The 18716-nt window shown below is 32.7% G+C and overlaps 1 protein-coding gene across 6 annotated transcripts in view; it reads left to right on the top strand.

Moving 5' to 3' along the window:
* Pgant9 (polypeptide N-acetylgalactosaminyltransferase 9) overlaps positions 1–18716 on the top strand; it is a 207426-nt gene that overhangs the window by 42896 nt on the left and 145814 nt on the right. For all 6 annotated transcript variants that reach the window (XM_072911680.1, XM_072911679.1, XM_072911673.1 and 3 more), the window contains one exon: positions 4682–4906. The gene's annotated coding sequence lies outside the window, so the exon portion shown is untranslated. The remainder of the gene's footprint in view (positions 1–4681; positions 4907–18716) is intronic.

Below are 18716 nucleotides of genomic sequence, written 5' to 3'. Positions count from 1 at the left end.
GATGCTCTTATCGTATATAATTTAGTTTATTTAAACGCTTTATTAGCACATATGAATTACGTTGAGAACGATTATATAAACTATCACAAGATCTCTTATCAAAGTATACGATATAAAATCCAATAGTTTTTATGACAAAGTAAAATAAATTTTGTTATGATAATTATGCAGATAGGGGCGTTGACACTTTAGAGTTTTAATATTGCTGCGACGAATTTCTCGATGCGGCATACACTGTTTAATCTCGACATTTACGACGACAGAGAGGATCGAAAAGTTTCGCACGTAGCGCAATGTCAGTCGGGTAACGACGTCGTTTGCGCGCGCTCGATCGGATAGCTTACTCGGCATCTTGCTTACAAGACACGTAGCATCGGCAGGGGTTATCGAAAATTTAATAACGTTCGAATTAATAATGCTGGTGTTGCTGCGCTCGATGGCGCGGGTGCGAGAGACGGAATGCCGGAACGCGCTTCGTCGGAAGAGCAATCGGGCTAATAACGCACCGGTTGGAGCGGACGGATAAATTAAATTAATCATGCATCACAGGAGTCGGGGCGTCAGGTTCGATCGTGCATTGACCGGACAAACCGCGTTAAATCTCTTCTTCGTTCGGGCACAGCTGACAGAAATGTGAAGATTCTTGCGCTGGCATCGACGGAATTTATATCGATTAGAAATTCCTCTATTTTAGTATTTGTTCGTTTTTTTATCTGATTAGAGTGAGAAATTAATTAAAAATTATTGATTTTGCAATAATCACATTTGAGCCACGTTTATTTGTTCAACGTCACTCGTCTGTCAATTTTCCCAATGAAATTAAATAGTCTGCGCAACATGAAGTACATACATCCATTAAAACGTTAAAATAATTGAATTGTTTGCGTTACAGTTTCATAAAATAATTTTGTAAATGGATCTTTATTTTTGTTCTGTAAAAGTCGCAAATTCTTGAAATTTTTCAAATCCCGTTTAAACTTTGTAATCTGACAAAATATAATTTTGACATATGCTTATTTCTGAGGGCGGTTAAATCATCGGGCAGTCATGTCCCACGTGGGCGATAGTTGCGCTGGAAAAGATATTTCGCTGGTCATTAACGTCCGAGCAGGAACTTCTTCATCCGGTAGTCGTTATCGCCATTCGGAGGTTCGCTTCTGTTATTTTCGTGGATGCACTCTTACTGACTGTGGGAATATAACATTTAAGCGGGGCTTAGGCGTTTCTCTTGTATCAATTTCAACTTTGACCACAACTTGTTAAACTTTGCGTATACATATAGCTCTCTCGCATTGAAGTTGACATAACTTTCAGAACAATAAAAAATTAAACTGACGAAAAAACTTTAATAAAAATAAATAAAATAATAGACTTGAGGAGCAAAAATAGCAGATGTATAATATATTAAATCATATAATTTAGGAGAATATTTAATTGTTAAAGAATTAAAGTTTACACACAAAAATAATACTTATAACTAAATAACAAAAATAATAAAATAATCAATTACAAAATACAATAATAAAGTAACTTTTATTCTAGGCTGTTCTATTCTCTGGCCTTTCTTTAGTGATATAAAAGTGTAGGAAAATGGAATATTGTGTAAAAATTGTCAAAAAGAATGTTGGTTTTTAGTGCTCACAGATAACGCTAAAGATACATTAGAATTAATGAAGATCAAAATTCATCATCTATCACAAAGTTTTACCTAAAACTTGTAGGAGGAAAATAAAATTAGTTTTCAGGTGACCGAAAATTTAACTAATTTAAAAAAGTTAGTAAATGTGATAGTGAGTAAGTATTAAATTTGTTCTCTCTATGTGACGATTTATATAAAATAATAAATATATTATAATTTAATTTTTAAAAAAATTACATTACACGGTTAATATTCTAAATATTTGATTATTATATAGAAAAAAGGTCTTTGACTAATGGTTATTCAATTTTAATAATATATTTTTTTTTATTCTTTTTTTATACTTTAATATCGTATGGTTTTTATAATTTAATATTTTATATTTTAATGTTTTAATATTTCTTGCTAATTTAAAAACTGTGTATATTTTTCTAATAAAGAGTTACCAACATTTCATAAAAAAATTTAGATTTTAAATTACAGTTGAAAGCATATGACGAGTATGGTTTTATTCAGCAAACGAATGGGCCAACTTCAACCGGCCATTTATTAGTGCATCTGATAGCACTCGACGAAAAGAGAAAAAGCAATTTCACGCGATACGAATGTAGGCTACGAAAATGAATGAGGTTTGTGTATATTGTTGCACCGATCTCTGTGTTCGATTCGGTAGTTATCTACGAAAATTTTAATTGGACAACGTATATGAATCCCGTATAACGCTCTTGTCAGACTAACGATGTAATCTACTCGTTTGAGTGAAAGAATCAACGTTCCTTTTAGCTTAATTGTTCAAGCTCGTTCGCCTGCTGTGTTAATACTATTAACTCCTTATAGTCTTAACCATTAGAAGGTGGTTCCGGCAGCAAGCATGATAAGAATACCCGGCATCTAGATAGAGATAATGGCGCGTTGCGTTGAAAGAAAATAAAGACGTCTGATTTTTTTCGATTGTTCGATTAATTCTTTCAGTATTTTGTTACAATTTACTTGTTTTTGTCACGTGACGGAAATAACAGATCTTACAAAAAAATAACCATAATTTATTTATAATTTAGATTATTATAGTAAGCAATATACATGTTAATATCATTTTAAAATTGATATTTTTTTTAAAAGTACTTTTTCTCTTTATTGTTTTTTTTTTTTTTTTTTTTATTTTGTTATATATAAGCTAATATGGTTTATAATAATAGCGAACTGCAAGACGCATCTGTCGCTTCTTTAATTGACAATTCGAGTAAATCCTGTAAGACTCGACGATCATTTAATATAGCGTCCGCTGTGCCAACCGAACGTGGTCACGTTTCCACTAAGACAAGTTATCGACTAAAGACTCCTTACTTGGAGTATGTCCAGCGTCAAGTCACTTTCTTGAGACGTTCCAATTGTTCCAAGTTCCATTACTGTTCAGGTCAGACACGTGGAAGAGCTTGTAACTTGATTCGCCTTAGTCTTAAGCAATCTCTCTTTAGCTAGTGGATTCTTTTTGCGTTCGGGAAAAAAAAAAACGAATGTGTCATGATTCAAGACTGCACGTATCCTCGCGAGACTCGCGTGTTTTCGAATTACATGGAATTCTTAAACTTAACTGTGCAAATAATAGACGGTGTAATTACAAAAACGCAATACGGCAGTAATTAACAAGAAATAGTGCCACAATGTTAGAGTTAAATGAGATGTTTTTTGTGCTTGCATTGCGCTATTCGTATGTTGTGTCTCTTGGTTTTTAACCGAATGCCATTTTTAAGCAGAATTATTTTTACCCATGAGATAAGATAGCTTTTGTGTAAAAAATTTAATATCTTCATATATATTTAAAAATGTGGAGACATAAGTAATCTTTAAAATTATTTTACCATATAATATGCATTTGATAGAAAATCTATCTCTTTTCTCGTAAAATTTACATTATTATACTTAATGAAAATGTTAAAAATACATTACTTGAAAAGCATTATTAATTAAAATAGAATCTAATGAAGAAAGTATGAAACTTCTTTTAAACGATATTATAGTAAATTTAATCCAGTGTGCAAAGTAGCAATTATTACACATACTTAACTAAATGATGTAGACTCACTGTGTTTGTGATGCACGTGCGCACGCACACATATATAAAATCTTGATATTTTTTATTTTACTGTATAATAATATTTTTAGCATTTATAACATTTTTTTTATTTTACTGACAATGAGATATTAACGTTATGAAATATTTATAAATTCAAATATGATATTAATTTAAAATTTATTATATATATTTTGATTTAGTAATTGTTTCGAAACTATACATAAATGACAATGATCGAGTGGAATGCGGATATCGATTAATGGAATGGAAAATTGATTGCTACCGACCGGATAATTGATCACACAGATTGTAATAGCACGGAAGCAGAGTTTCGCAAGAGCGAACGTATCAACCGATCGTTATTAATCTACAGGAATAAGGTGGAGCGTCTAATCTGTCCCTACCGCGGTACGTTTACGGCGTAGATTTAATCTGCATTGGATTTAATTAAAATCAAGTGCTTCCATAGTGGCATACTCTCGTTGACAATTGCATGCAGATTGGATTAAGCTTGGAATTAGAACGGAGAGCGAATTCACGCTCCGCGTTAACCCAGGCGCTCGTTTGTCCATATTAATATTCGAATACGTGAAACTGGGGCGAATCATGCGTTGTAAACTTTCGCGATAGAGATTGTCAATGATGGCAAGATGATAATCCGTTATGAGCTCGAGTTGTTACCATTCTTCGTGCGAGAAATATCTCTAATCTATTTAATCATCTTGCCTCTCTTTCTTCGATAAATTAATTTTAATATTGATTTAAAATTATTCAACTTAATAATGTTGTATTTTATTTACTTTTATGAATCTCTTTCTTTTTTTCTTGAAAATCTCTTTTACGATGACATTTTCTTGCCCCAAACCTACCATTTACACATATATTTATATACAGTTTGAAGTTTCCCGAACTCTCAAACTTTCAAACGATTTGTCCGTATCTAATCAAAACTTTCATTTCTATTGCAGATCTAGGCGGCCACTGATTTGGAAATCTTGGAGATCTCTCGCTTCCTCGCGCGCGCTTTCCTGCGCATATTTCCAACGTACATAGAAGTACATTCGAAGTTTTCGTCGATAATCCGACTTAGCATCTACCGCTTAACAAGGCGAGTATAATTATCGAGGATGCGAAGAAGACCGTTTCCCTAGTAGATATTCGCCTCGTTCCGGATAACCAGTACGATTCTCAAGGTACGTATGTTGAGTCTGCCGTTCCCCTGATTGCATCCGTGTGTAACTGTGCCAGATACGGAGTGTCGTCCTTGTAACGTATCACACTGATCGAATCTTTGTCGAGACTTACTAAAACTTTCTTACGTTATCGACGATGATAAAATTCTCTTATAGACGCCACTCATAGATAACAAAATCGAGGCTGGAGATAAGAGACATTGTGACATAAATATTTCACTGCAAACGAATGTAAATTCAGACATTTAATATTTCTAAAAATATTATTTTTTTGTATTTTTTGTATTTTTATATTTTTGTCATGAATTTTTCATTATAAATATATTAAGATATATTTGAGAGAACTTTTATAAGTGCTTAAAGAATTAATGGTATTTTAGAACGAAAATATCATTTTTTGTCTAGACTGTCTCTCTGAGTTATCTGACGAACCAAGCTTTAAAAGAGAAAAAGAATATGTGTACTCGTTATATCTGTGAACGAACATATGAAAAATGCATAACGCCGAAAGAATCGTTATGGTAATTTGTGGAATACGATGGTTTCGTACAGTTCCGAGCCTGCACGTGATTTGTACGTTATCAGTGCACGCACATATGTATATTCATTCATACATATACATGCCCATTGTAATTAAAGCTGTCCATTAGATCGGCACGGAAAGTCATTTCTTCATTTACTCTATTCATTTCCATCGTATATCGCTTTGATTTTACTGATAGAGAAGTTTCCAATCTGATTCCAATCCGTGAGCAGCTATATAATAAGGATAATTCAATGCATAACGAAGGCATAAATTTTTAAATGTTAGTACTGACATATATTAATAGCTTGATATATGCTTTCAATAATTATCATAAATATACAATGTTTGTTTGTGCAAATTTTAAATTACGTGGCTCTCAGTTAGTCACGACTATCAATTCTCATTATTTGTTCACCCACATTGATAATTATGCATGAACATATGGCGCTTATCGCGCGATTATTTACATACTTTTATGCTGAGCGAAGAGAACGATCATTTTTGTATCTCAGCCACATCAGCCGGCCTTGAAAATTCTGAACTTTATTTCCGCTCCACGCGATTTGAGTTATATGTGGCGAGACTAACGACCTTTTAATTATTCACCTCTAATTGCGAATGCTGCTTGTTACTGGAACGCACGCATTATACGTGAGACGAGTGTTACATTAGTTTTCATGATCGTTTACATTATTCTTGCGTTTTCTACACATCTTAGTGAAGTATGAGTTTTAAACACGCATATATATTTGTTAAATATTAATATATAAATATTAAGAAAATATATGTCATTTAATCTTTCGATAATAAATTCTTTTTCCGGAAATTTGTAAAATATTAATATAATATTTTTGGAAAATTATGCTTATATTTATATATTTAAAATCCATAATTAATTAAAATTATATATATATATATATATTATATTTACTGAAAAACTCCTTCAATATTAACAATAGCTTGATTGATGGACGTAAACATCAATTCTGTTTGTAATTTATTTTTGACGTTATCTGTGTTTATGATAATGGCATCGCAAGAATGAATGTATAATTTTCTGCCTTTGTAACATCGGAATCATTTGATCGGTTTTATAATATGATTTGATTATAATCCTAATTTTATGATGCACGTAGTCTATAGCTGAACTATCGTCTGGACTATCTTTTGGTTTACGATAATTAAATTTATTCAATGTTTCATGAATAACTATATGATCGAATTAACTGTTAATTAATTTTCAATTTTCCTTCAATTTGTATGATTAAAACGTAATTATTTGTATAATGAATTATTAATACATGTTATATACATATATTAAGACGAGTTATTTTGTTTCGTATGTAATGTATACTTTTTTAAACCGAACTTGTGTATGTGTATATATACATAAGAGAGTATATTTATTTATTATCTTTATTTTATATTATTATTCCGCGTCGAATTTAACAATTGAGAAGAATAACAATAATAGAATTTGAAAATATAATTCTTTAGTGATATTAATACAGAGTAAGGTATTATGTTTTATATAACGTAGTTACAATATGATAAATTATTGTTTATAATTATGCTTTATTATGAAATAATGTTTATATTTAAATACATTAATATTCAAATATTGGAGATGAATAAAGTATGAATAATGTAACATGTAAATTGTACTTACATATAAATAATATACATGTATATGTAATATAATGATATTTTTAATAACATAATATATATATATATATATAATTTATGTCATTATTATATTATACATATAGAATATCATTATATTACATATAAATATATATTGTATATTTAAGTACAATTTTATATATATATTAATAATTTATTAGTATATTTTTTCAAGATGTATATGCTTTTTTTTGCTCCATGAAATGTTTACAACATTTTTTTTGTAACAAGTCAGTCTACCGGAAAAAAAAACCTAAATCGTTCTAATTTTAAATTTAAATTAACGCTTCTCGTTTTATACGAAAGGATTTAAATTGAAAGTACTTTTCAATCGTGGCGTCGTGACAGGAACAATGAAGTAGTATGTGCGTACACGCTTCTTTTCAACGGAATGCCATGACGGCGAGTGACCCGAGAGTGACGGAATTGTTCGCACTTTATTCCCCATTCCATTATACGTGATCGTTGAAATCTCATGCATCACAAAAGAACGATCGACCAATGAATTTACCTTGCGTAGTCCGCCTACATATTACTAATTCATCATCCTTCGATGTGTTCCATTCCTCTTTCACGCGAAATTGCCAAAGTCCTAAATACATGCTTTTGAAATACAAGTAAATGTTAAGTTAAAAGAGAGAATTTCATTTGTATCGCGAAGCAATCATTATTTTAAATAGAATTTTATTATATAAAACCAAGAGCGTATTTTACATACAGCATTTATAAAAACATTGTTTTATGCATTTATCAGATATCTTTAATTATTTGACATATTTATAGGATATTTTTAATCTTCGTCTGATTCATTGAATCACTCATTGAGTAGGTATTACAATTCATCTGCGTAATTTATTCCGAGGACATTTACTTTACTTTCCGCATCTGTCATATTTTACTGTCGAGCTTTCGAGTACTTTCATTTGTCCGTTCATCGATTTCATGTCCATCGTATGATGTCGCGCTCGAAGAGGCGAAACACGGAGAGATAAGCGGAAGTGATTCCAATGAAATAGATGATGGAGACTCTCTTTCTCTCTTTTCTTTCTCCTTGCTTCGTAGGTTATGACTATTCGCCACCATAAATTTGCGGACAAACACGATTAATGCATCATCGCTTTACGTTCTTCGATAGTTTATCAAGGAGTGTTTTTCACGGAAGACTTTACATTCTGCTGATTATATTTTTACATGTTGAATGGCAACATTTAATCTTTATTTGCGTAACACGCGTACATTGACGTGTACACTTTCACGCGTCATTCATCTTCATTTTCTTCTTTTTAAATCTAACGGGCATCTAATATATTAACTAAACTTACGTAATGCAAATGCATTTAGTATTTTATCTTCTAGATTCTTAAATAATTATCACCGTAAATTCGTGGACAAACAGAAATAATACATAGCAAATAATATTTACGTTCTTCGATAGTTTATCAAAGAATACCTTTACTCCATGGAAGACGTCATTCTATTGATTATATTTTTACGTATGTTGAATGGCAATATTTAATCTTTATTTGCGTAACACTCGTATATCGACGTGAACACTTTTATGCATTATTTATCTTTATTTTCTTTTTTTTAATCTAAATGGCATCTAATATAAATTAACTACACTTACGTAATGCAAATGCTTTTAATATTTTATCTCCTAGATTCTTAAATAATAAAATATATATTTTAATAATCAATACTCTTAAATATTGCAGTAAGAAAGAACGAAAGAGAGGTGAAGGACCTTCGTTAACCTTCTATTACGTAATTAAATTCATTTATTTGACATAATTAAGTAATAATTTATTATTTTAATTTCAAATGTGTTACTTCTGCTTTATTAACAGGAAATTGACATAAAAAATAATGCTAATCTTTTATTATGTTAGTATCTCAGTAACTAGCTTAAAAAAAAACATAAATTGTAAACAAAATAAACAAATTCCAGAAACAAATTAGAATTAATTGCTAATTAATTATTTAAAAATACTACTAATATATTATAAAAATATTATGTTTTCATAGACATTCCGTTTAACACATTTACGAAAACGTAATATTACGGAATATACTTTACAATTATGTAAGACTAAAGTGTGTGGAGAGGAACACACAAATCAAAAAAAATGAACAATCAACTTAATAATACGAAATTGTTTTTTATTCATTGTTATTAAAATTTCTAGTCTATTCAAATATATTTTTTGTGAAATAAACTAAAAAAACTAATTAAAAACAGAATTACAATGTTCATATTGTTACAAGAATACATTAATAATTAATAATATTAATACAATTAAGTAATATTAATACAATTAATTGCACTTATTCGATTTTGAATTTAGATGTAAAATATAGAAACCCAATTAATTACATTAACGTAGATTAATTTTGTAACGAAATGGACATTGGAATGTTTTTGATTATTGTATAAATTTATTTCGCAATAAATTCAGAATGGAGCAATAAATTTGTAATTAATTATGCTATACATTTAAATTTGATTTCTCGTGATGAGAATGTCAGATTAAGATGATTAGAAAGGATTCTTGATAAAATAGAGGATATGTAACATTTTGGAAGAGATTAAACGTAATAAAAGAAAATTAGACTGCGCTGAATAAGGAAATCTCATGAGCAGAATAATAATGTTTAATTTTTTTCAAAAGCAACCGCAATTAGCTTCACTTCAGCATTGCAGTCATGTTTTTCAATTAATAAGCCGCGATTTTGCTTGCGATGCATCATTCTCAGCCGCTTGTCGGTTTTATATTAGTTGCAATGCACCGATAGAGCCATTTACGTGGCTAATGACGTAGTTATGTGTTTCAATCCGTTATTACACCGTTATTTGATTAATACAAAGGACGAAATTGATGAAAGCTTGCCGCGAGATTGCGCTTAATAGCGATGACGCAATTAAATATATTCCAAAGGCTTGTGTGTGAAGAGCAATTTTCTGTAAAAGATATAGCTACGCAAAATATAGTCGGGCGTTTCCGTTATTGCAACGCCATTTGATTAAGATAACAGATACATTCAACAGACTGGCGTGAAAATGCGTAATCGCAACAGTGCAATTAATACGTATGCGAAGAAGAAATTTTTGTAAAAAAAATTATGGAGCATTGCCCGCTATACGTAATTGTTCTTGAATAATAGCGGTATCGTTGAATCTGATGATATATCGTATGATGACTGCCATACCTGCGTATAATTACATCGTGTTATTACAAGGGTAAAAAAATTTTAACGGAATGAAGTAAGAACATATACATACATATCAATAAAGAGGCAAACGTGTTTATAAAAACGTTAAACCGTACTATGCGCTATGCACACAGACTGGTCGCTCCCGATTTCGCTGTTGCACATCATACATGTAGTTGCCGTGCAATTAAAAAAAGTCTATTCACTAAAAATAGCAAACGTATCGAAAGATAACGAACGGACTAACGGTTACGCACTAACAATAACATTGTAACGATGAGCGTTGCGCAATATGCACGTTAACGATAGCGCATACTGCGTTGTATTGCTATTATTTGTGGCTTAAGATTATGTTGCCAATTAGTTTTTATCGTCATGCGAGCTTTTATCATGAATTTTGTGATTAAACGACCCATTTCCTATGATGAAACAACAATATCGACGCACCTATATGTGTATAAACATCTTTATATTAATTGAAGTTTATAGTGTAGTCTCTGTTTTATAGACTATTGCAAATCTTTTGCATATATATATGTATTATTTAATACAGTATAATTTTTATGTTATTTCACGAATATATTTTTTTAAAGAATTGTTATTGAACGTTAAATATGCAAATATTACCGAATAAAAAAATTGAAATAGCGAATTTGAATCGTAGTCCTCTTTCACAATATCAAAACGTAACAATGTCGTGCAAACTATGAAAAAGTCGTCAGCGTACGCGAACGATTGGTCTGTGCATTTATACGATTATTTCCCGCTGGTGAATTAAATTACACGTCGACGAATAATGCCGTGGAATTTAAACGAATTTCAATACCCCACAAAGTGAAAATAGCGTGGATTATGTATATACACTGGACGATGTCAACCTTTGTGCTTTACATCGTCATACCGCCGTGGATCCGCAAAATTACGAGCGTTATCAGGATATTAACGGAGCGTGTTTGTTGAATCGGGACACACATACGCACACGCTCACACACACACACACACACACACACACGTATGTTAATCCTTTAAAATTAATCCGCGCGACAAATTTCACATTGATTCATTTGTAATGCTGTATTTATTTAATACGTGCCACTATCATTGGAACGTTATCGGCCGAGCCAAAACGGAGATATCGGCGTACTATGATAATGATGATTAATATTGAGTTATATAAAGTTCACATTTGGAATGTCGCGGTTTTGATTGCAATTCGAACTCACGGTATTTTATGATCCTTGGTCACATACATACATACTAAACACACACACACATACGTACAAGATGTGTGAAAAATTGATGCATTTATATATCAAATAATAGCTTTTATCTGCTGAAAGACGCTATATATAAATCAATATGTTATTATTTTTTTATTGATTTACTCTATTTCGCGCCTGCTTACGAAACTCAATCTAACCAGCGGCTGTTAGATTCTAGACATTGGCGACAGCTGTCGATAATCGTTGCTTCTTGTTATGGGAGTTCTCTAGGTTCATTCAGATTTCCCTTTCATTTTCATCTGCCATCAATGTTTGACATTTATGTCGACATTGATATCTGTTAAAAAGTACGCGACACTCCATCTTTCACCCGAATTTATTTTAGCCATTTCTTTAACTGATTGAGATCTCTGTCAATTTACTTCAATTATTATTGGGTCTTCTTTATTTTTTTTTTTAATTTGATTACTGAAAGAAAATTATTTGTTAACTAAACATTTATCAATATTTGTTTTGCTCTCGGATTACCAATATATGTATATTTAAAATAATCAGTGTCTTTCTTGATAAATATACAAGATTCTTAAAATCTACAATATTGAGTAGTTTCTAATTAATAGGTATGCAAATTGGCACAGCAGCATAGCAATTATCAGACTTTCTCTTACATTAATGACAGTTATTTACAAGATTCGACACAAGAGATTTAATTTTTACTCTTTATACTAGATTCAGATAAATCTACTTCTTCGTGTTTTCTCGAAGCTCTGTTACATAGTTTCAATTGTAGAATTATACGTAGTTTATAACCGTGGATTCAATATGCGAATATATTTCTCGCTTCCGTCGTCGAGAGCGAAGAACGCAATAGCACATGGAGTTGTACGAGAGAAACCAAATCTCCTGGGGTCCATAGAAAAGCGGAGCATCGGTTGTCACGCCCGAGCGAGGTCAGGGTCGTCTTTTCATCGTCGATAAAGTTGCATGAACGCTGTCTCTTTTTCTTTGATTCCTTCGTATCCCGAGCGATCCGTTTAAAATTTTAAGGCACGACGGCAGGAAGGGACTGAAATGAAACTTCCGTTTTAGTGCTGCCAAGCCGACCGACGAAATCGAAACTCCGGGAGGACGGTTTGCGCGATTGGATGGGCAATCGCGAATTCGCCATAGGTATACCGGGAGAAATATGAGAGCTAACAAGAAATTCTGTTAAATGGACAGTCAGCTTGCGAAGAAAAAGGGAAATTAAAAATTTTATCGTTTACTTTTTTAATCTAGACCCGAGGAAACGAGAAATGGAATATTTTATGTGGATGATAAGCTTCCGACGCGAGCAATGTATGCGTTTTGTATGCATATTAAAATCCCTGATATCTTTAAAATAATAATAGAGAAAAATTTCAATCATTGAAATAATTTAAATCTTATACGATATAGAATAATTCTAAATATCAGTGTCTATTTTATGTTCTTGTAGCTTTCTATCTCAATGATCTTGATCAAAGTAGCAATATCAAATCTCAATTTCGAAATTTAAGACAGTACATTTCGAAGATCATAAATATTGTTACGTTGTTATATACGCGTTGCGTCGTACAGTCAAAATTTTCTACTGTTTACTCGCTCTTGATAACTATGTACCGTCACACAGAGCTACGGGTGGTTATGCCGAGAGAGAAAGAGAGAGAGAGAGAGAGAGAGAGCGAGCTACGAGGTGGTTTTCAGCTCGTTGGGCGTCTTTGTGCTCCGAGGTCAAGAGAGAACAGTGCAGGCAAGATTATCTTGCTCCTCCATTCCTCGCCTCAATTTTGTGCCGTTGTGTACAGCAGCCTGGCTGAAGACGAGTGCGCGAGAACATTCTTCAGCCATCGTTTCCATGGATTCCTATCATGCCCCTCTTCCCTCTTGCCGCGCTCTTTCCCCCTCCTCCCTCCTCTCGTTTCTTCTATTCGCAGATTTATCCTTACAGTCCCTTCTTAGGCTCATTATCAAGTTCCTCTTTTGGCGAACATCATTCGCTGCTCCTTTGTTGAAATACCCCTATCGACTGCTTTTTATTCTCGCACTCTTGCATTTCGATCCATCATACGTGTTCACGGCTCTCATCCATCGTATTTGCATTTATAGTTACGAACGCATTTACGATCGTTCTCCGCTCCCGTCTCCTGCTTTCCTCATTTCTTTCAGTTTCTACGTTTCATTCTTCACGTCTTCTGTTCTTATTTTTCCGTTTTTACCCTCTCCCACGACTCTCGATTTATGAAAGTGGGCGATATGGGGTAGCTCCACGGTTATTTGCCTCCGGAGACTTATAATGGCCGCTTTACTGCTCTCGTGAATAAGTACTTCCTACTAAATAACATCCGCGCGGGAAAAGAGACGGCGTGATGCTCGCGGTCCATTACACGGCGTGCAGCTCGCCGGGTTAGATGCGAAACCGCGCGAAGAGAGATGTGGTTTAACCTTTTTGTCGGGAAGGCTGTATTTTTGCGGATAGTTAATACACAGACAGCGGTTAGCTGCAAATCCAGCGGTGCAATTACGCTGCGTGGTTTTTATTGACCTTTCTCGTAAATTTCTTACGTTTCAAATGTATATATCATGTGACTATATACATAACACATAAAAAATATATAATCTTATAAAATATTATTAAAACTATATATTTTTTATAACAATATATCACGATTACTTATATTCTCAATGCATTAATGTGCGTTCTCTTAATATAGTAATTTATGCAGAATTTAAAGTGTCTATTAGATATGAAGCGACCATGTGTCTCGTTGAAAATTTAATAAGTTATGAATAAAGAAGAGGAGTATAAAAAAATAAACGTTACTTCAAATTATTCTCCAATTTGTATACTCGACACATATATTCGGATCACGATATACGCGCGATCTATATTGTCGAAAGGATTATACGTTCAAGTCTCGATGTTTCACAGACAGGATCACACGATCTGTAGTTGGTGCAGCAGGAAAAGCTAATTTGCGATTCTCTCGAATATGCTACGGGGATTGTCTTCCACTTTCCCGGCCATGTAACAATCGTCTCCTCGATCTTGGAGAGTTTCGATGCAAGTTGCGCGCCATATTGCGAAGTTATGGAATACGAGGTTACGAACGGCAAGATGACATCATCTATCACGTACTAGGATGCAATTATTCCGACTGAGATTAACCCAGGACGAAGGAAGGGTCGTTGCGCGCTCGAAGGAGCACCATCGTCATTTTGTAACCGCGCATCTTCCGTGAAAGATGGACGCCGATGATATGGAAATGTTGACTCAGGACGTCAAAATTTATAATTAAAAAGAATAATGGAATGAATAATTTATTTCATTTATTTATTAGCGTTTCTTGGAAGTATGACATTCGTGAAAAGAAGTGACATCTTTCTGATAAAGACACGGATGCTTGCTACATTTTTCTTATAAATTACGCAAGTCTCACACAATACCATTAATTTGATTAATCGCGGTTTTGCGATTTAAAAAATATAATTATAAAAACAATTAAAAGTTACTAACTGATTATTAATTCATTCATAATCGTTGCCATCGAATGCGAAGAAATTCTCACGCGAAATGACAATTTACATTACACGGCAAACAAATTAACCAGCGTAAGTGTCGTGCAAGCAGGATAATACTTCTATACGAATATTTCGCTGTGAAAGGACTTATGGCAGCAAAAAACCGGACATTATTCTGAGTTAAAGGCCGGACAGAAAAACTGATTGCTCGTTTCAGCTCGATATCTTCGTCGTTCCATAACGATCTTCGTGCACGGCTTTTTGCAGGAATATCATTTTGTACCGATAAATCTGCATTACCGTTCTCGATCTTGCGGCATAGCTGGAGATGGTGAAATCTGAGTCGTCGGGGTCATTAAGCTTTCCAACGTCGCGCGTGTAAGCTTAAAAACGGTATAAAATGGTTATTTTTGATTTGATCGTGAAGCATTATTTATCATTATACTGTAGATACACACTGTGATAGTGTGTAATCCGAGATATCGGCATGACACAGTAATATCAACTTGACGTCGTTATGAATACTTGAATATCTATCAGATGATTTTAATCAATAAGAGTACATTAAATATGTAATATATAATATATAATTGTTTCAATTTTGATTTAATTTTTGCATAAATTCCTCTTTAACAGATTTGTTAAAATTATGAAAATAGAAAATAGTCATGTTATCTGATGAATGTTATTTTTAAAGAATTTTATAACTTTGAGAACTATTATGTTTTTAATTGTGTTCAAAAATTGCAAATAATTTTAATCAAAACTCGATAATCAAATTTTGATTAACGACTTTTATTTTTCGCAAATGGCAATGCAAAAAATTGATAAAGTCTACGGAATCGTTTCTCATGTCGTATTCTGGTTATGATGATTGAGGATATCTTTTGCTCTCCCAGCACCTTCCTTAACGCCGATAATATTTCAATACTAGGCCAGGTGGCGAATATGGCGGTGCTGGAAGGGCGAAGGTTAGAAGAAATTGCGGGAACTGTCGATAGTCATTGCTCGGAAAGCTGCCAACGAATTGACTGAGATTAATAGTCAAGCGATGTAAACGTAACCAAAATTTTGCTGCAGTTGCATGAGCAAATATGAAGTGTATTTATGAGACAAATGGTACATTTTATCATGAATTATAAAATTAGAATATTAAACTTCTTTTATAAAAAATTTTTTTATATCTATTTACATTTATAACAGGGAGAAAAAAATTTCTATTTTACATAAATATTTGATAAGAATATTTTATTCTGTTTTTCTATATTTTTATAAAGGTATATGAAAAGATGTGTGAATTTTAGAAATTTCCAGCTCGTCATTTCCATTTAATTTTTCAAGTATATCGGATAAAAAATGGTATTACGACTTCATGAAAATTCACGTGCGTGTTATTTTTCTTTTTTATTAAAAATAAAATCAGATTATTATTAGAGTGTAAACATGTTGGTTCTGTGAGATAGATTTTAATCAATGTAATGGAACATCATAGAATCGTCGCGCAAATAAAAGATATCTTCTACTTTGATGCAAAAACTATAGGTGCAATCAAACAAATGGAATTATAATTAAAAGTGCACGTATACGAAGAATTTATGAATTTGAATAAAACAACAAAGACTTGTAAAACTATTTTATTTGATTAATTATTATATTAATAATGTATTAGTTATTGAGAGTTGTAGTTATTGAGAATAACTGTCATGGGTAAAAATTTTATTAAACCAAAATCAGTGGATTGTAATTGAAAAAAAAATCGTGTCTATATATTTATGAAAGAGAATCACATAATCTACTCTTTAAATTTTTTAGAGTGGAATCTCACTCTTTTGGAGTCGAATCTCACTTCAATAATGAAAATACTGCCAGTCGAAGTAGAGTAAAATTTCAATTTTTCGAAATAGAGATTATTCGCTCTTTATTGGATTTATCCTTGACCCTAAAAAGAGTGACATTTCACTGTTTCTTTATGTACATTGTCGCCTATGCTGCGCTATTCTAACTTAAAAGTGACACACAGAAAGAACTATGCAGGCGATTTCACTTTAAATTGGAATAAAGTTTCGAATGTTAACTTCAGGAGTGGACTTTATTTTAAAAATAAGAGTGAAATTTTTCACTTTTTGTCTTGGAGTAAATAAATTCACTCTATTGAAGTGAATGTTTACATGGAGTGAACTGATCAGTGATTCCATGATTGGAGTGAAAATTTCACTCTAAAAAATTTAGAGAGTAGTAAAGAATATAGTATTGTTCTCGAGGAGATTGCGTGAATTTTTTTCTCGACTACGATGATGCTTCCAGTCGGTTCTCGTGGAATTTTGCCGTAAATAATGCATTATTCGTCGGACCGTTTGGCCGGTCAGAAATATGGCGGGCATAAAAGTGATATAAGACCGAGGAGAAATGGCTCGTTCGATCGGTGGCTGCTAGCTCGGTTGCTTCTTAGGTTGCGTATGGTAGACTTTTTGGGATGGGAGGCTCTTCCTTTCCTATAGAAAGGTTCCTTCTTCGTCGGCAAATTTAACTCGCGGACGGCAACTGATACGGATCGTCGGGTTTGATCGTTTCACCAAGTAGAAAAAGAAATTCAGAGGAACGTAGTAATTTTTTAAAAGGTCCGTGCCTATACGAAATCCTTAAATGGGTTGTTTTTTGCAGATGGCATAAGGAGTTTCTAAAAAAAAATGTTTTGATTTGCATTTTGATGAAGGTTAATATTAATATTTTTGACATTGATAAATTATTGCTATAAAAGGTTATAACTTTTAGAAATTATCTTTTCGAAGAGTCTTTTTAGATGATATAGTTTTTGCAAAAAATGAATATTGATTAAACGTGAAATAATTTATAATAATAAAAATTTTTTGGTATGTTTTTTTTTTTCTTTTTGAGCGCAAAACTTGAAATACGCTTAATTACGCTGTCTTACGTGCAACAGAAATGTGTTTAATTATTTCAACAGATACTTTTATATTATTGCACGAAGTAATGATTACGTGAAGAAATTACTTTACTTCTTACCATGCAGCAATGTCTGCAGGTGCAGACTATACAATTTTTGTTGTGCTAGTAGTCGGGATGGAGTTGGAAATAAATTGCTTTTACCGTCGGCAAATTTAGTTCCCAACGGCGACCGATGCGGATCGATGCCCATGATCGTTGCACTTGTCGGGACCCTTCGGAAATGTAGTAATTTTTCGTGGAAGGGAAAGCTGCAGCCAGCCATCGAGAGATCCTTCCGAGACCATTTTTTATGTTACACGTTGAACGAGACAGAGAATGAAGGAGAGCCCAAAAATATGTTTCCTTTAAAAATAACCACCTTATTTCAAGGCGGAGAAGTTTGTGTTTTATCTTAGGGGATATGTTATTTTGGCATAAAACAGATGACAAAAATGAGAGAGCACTATTTTTGGAGGACGCTATTCTAGTTTTCGTCGTTGATTGAAGGTACAAAATTATTGAGCATAACTTCGTGCGCGCAAAAAAATAACATTGCAATATCTATGAATCTTGCTAAAATGTCACTATTCATTACTTTACGCTCCGTTTAACACGTTGACATCTACTACATTGCTCTCGATATTCCGATATTCTCATGTCGTCGACGTGATATTCATGGTAG

The sequence above is a fragment of the Anoplolepis gracilipes genome, chromosome 2, assembly GCF_047496725.1.
Source record: "Anoplolepis gracilipes chromosome 2, ASM4749672v1, whole genome shotgun sequence".
NCBI classification, from domain to species: Eukaryota; Metazoa; Arthropoda; class Insecta; order Hymenoptera; family Formicidae; genus Anoplolepis; species Anoplolepis gracilipes.
Note: the sequence above shows the minus strand (reverse complement) of the source record. Positions and strands in the feature narration are given on the sequence as shown.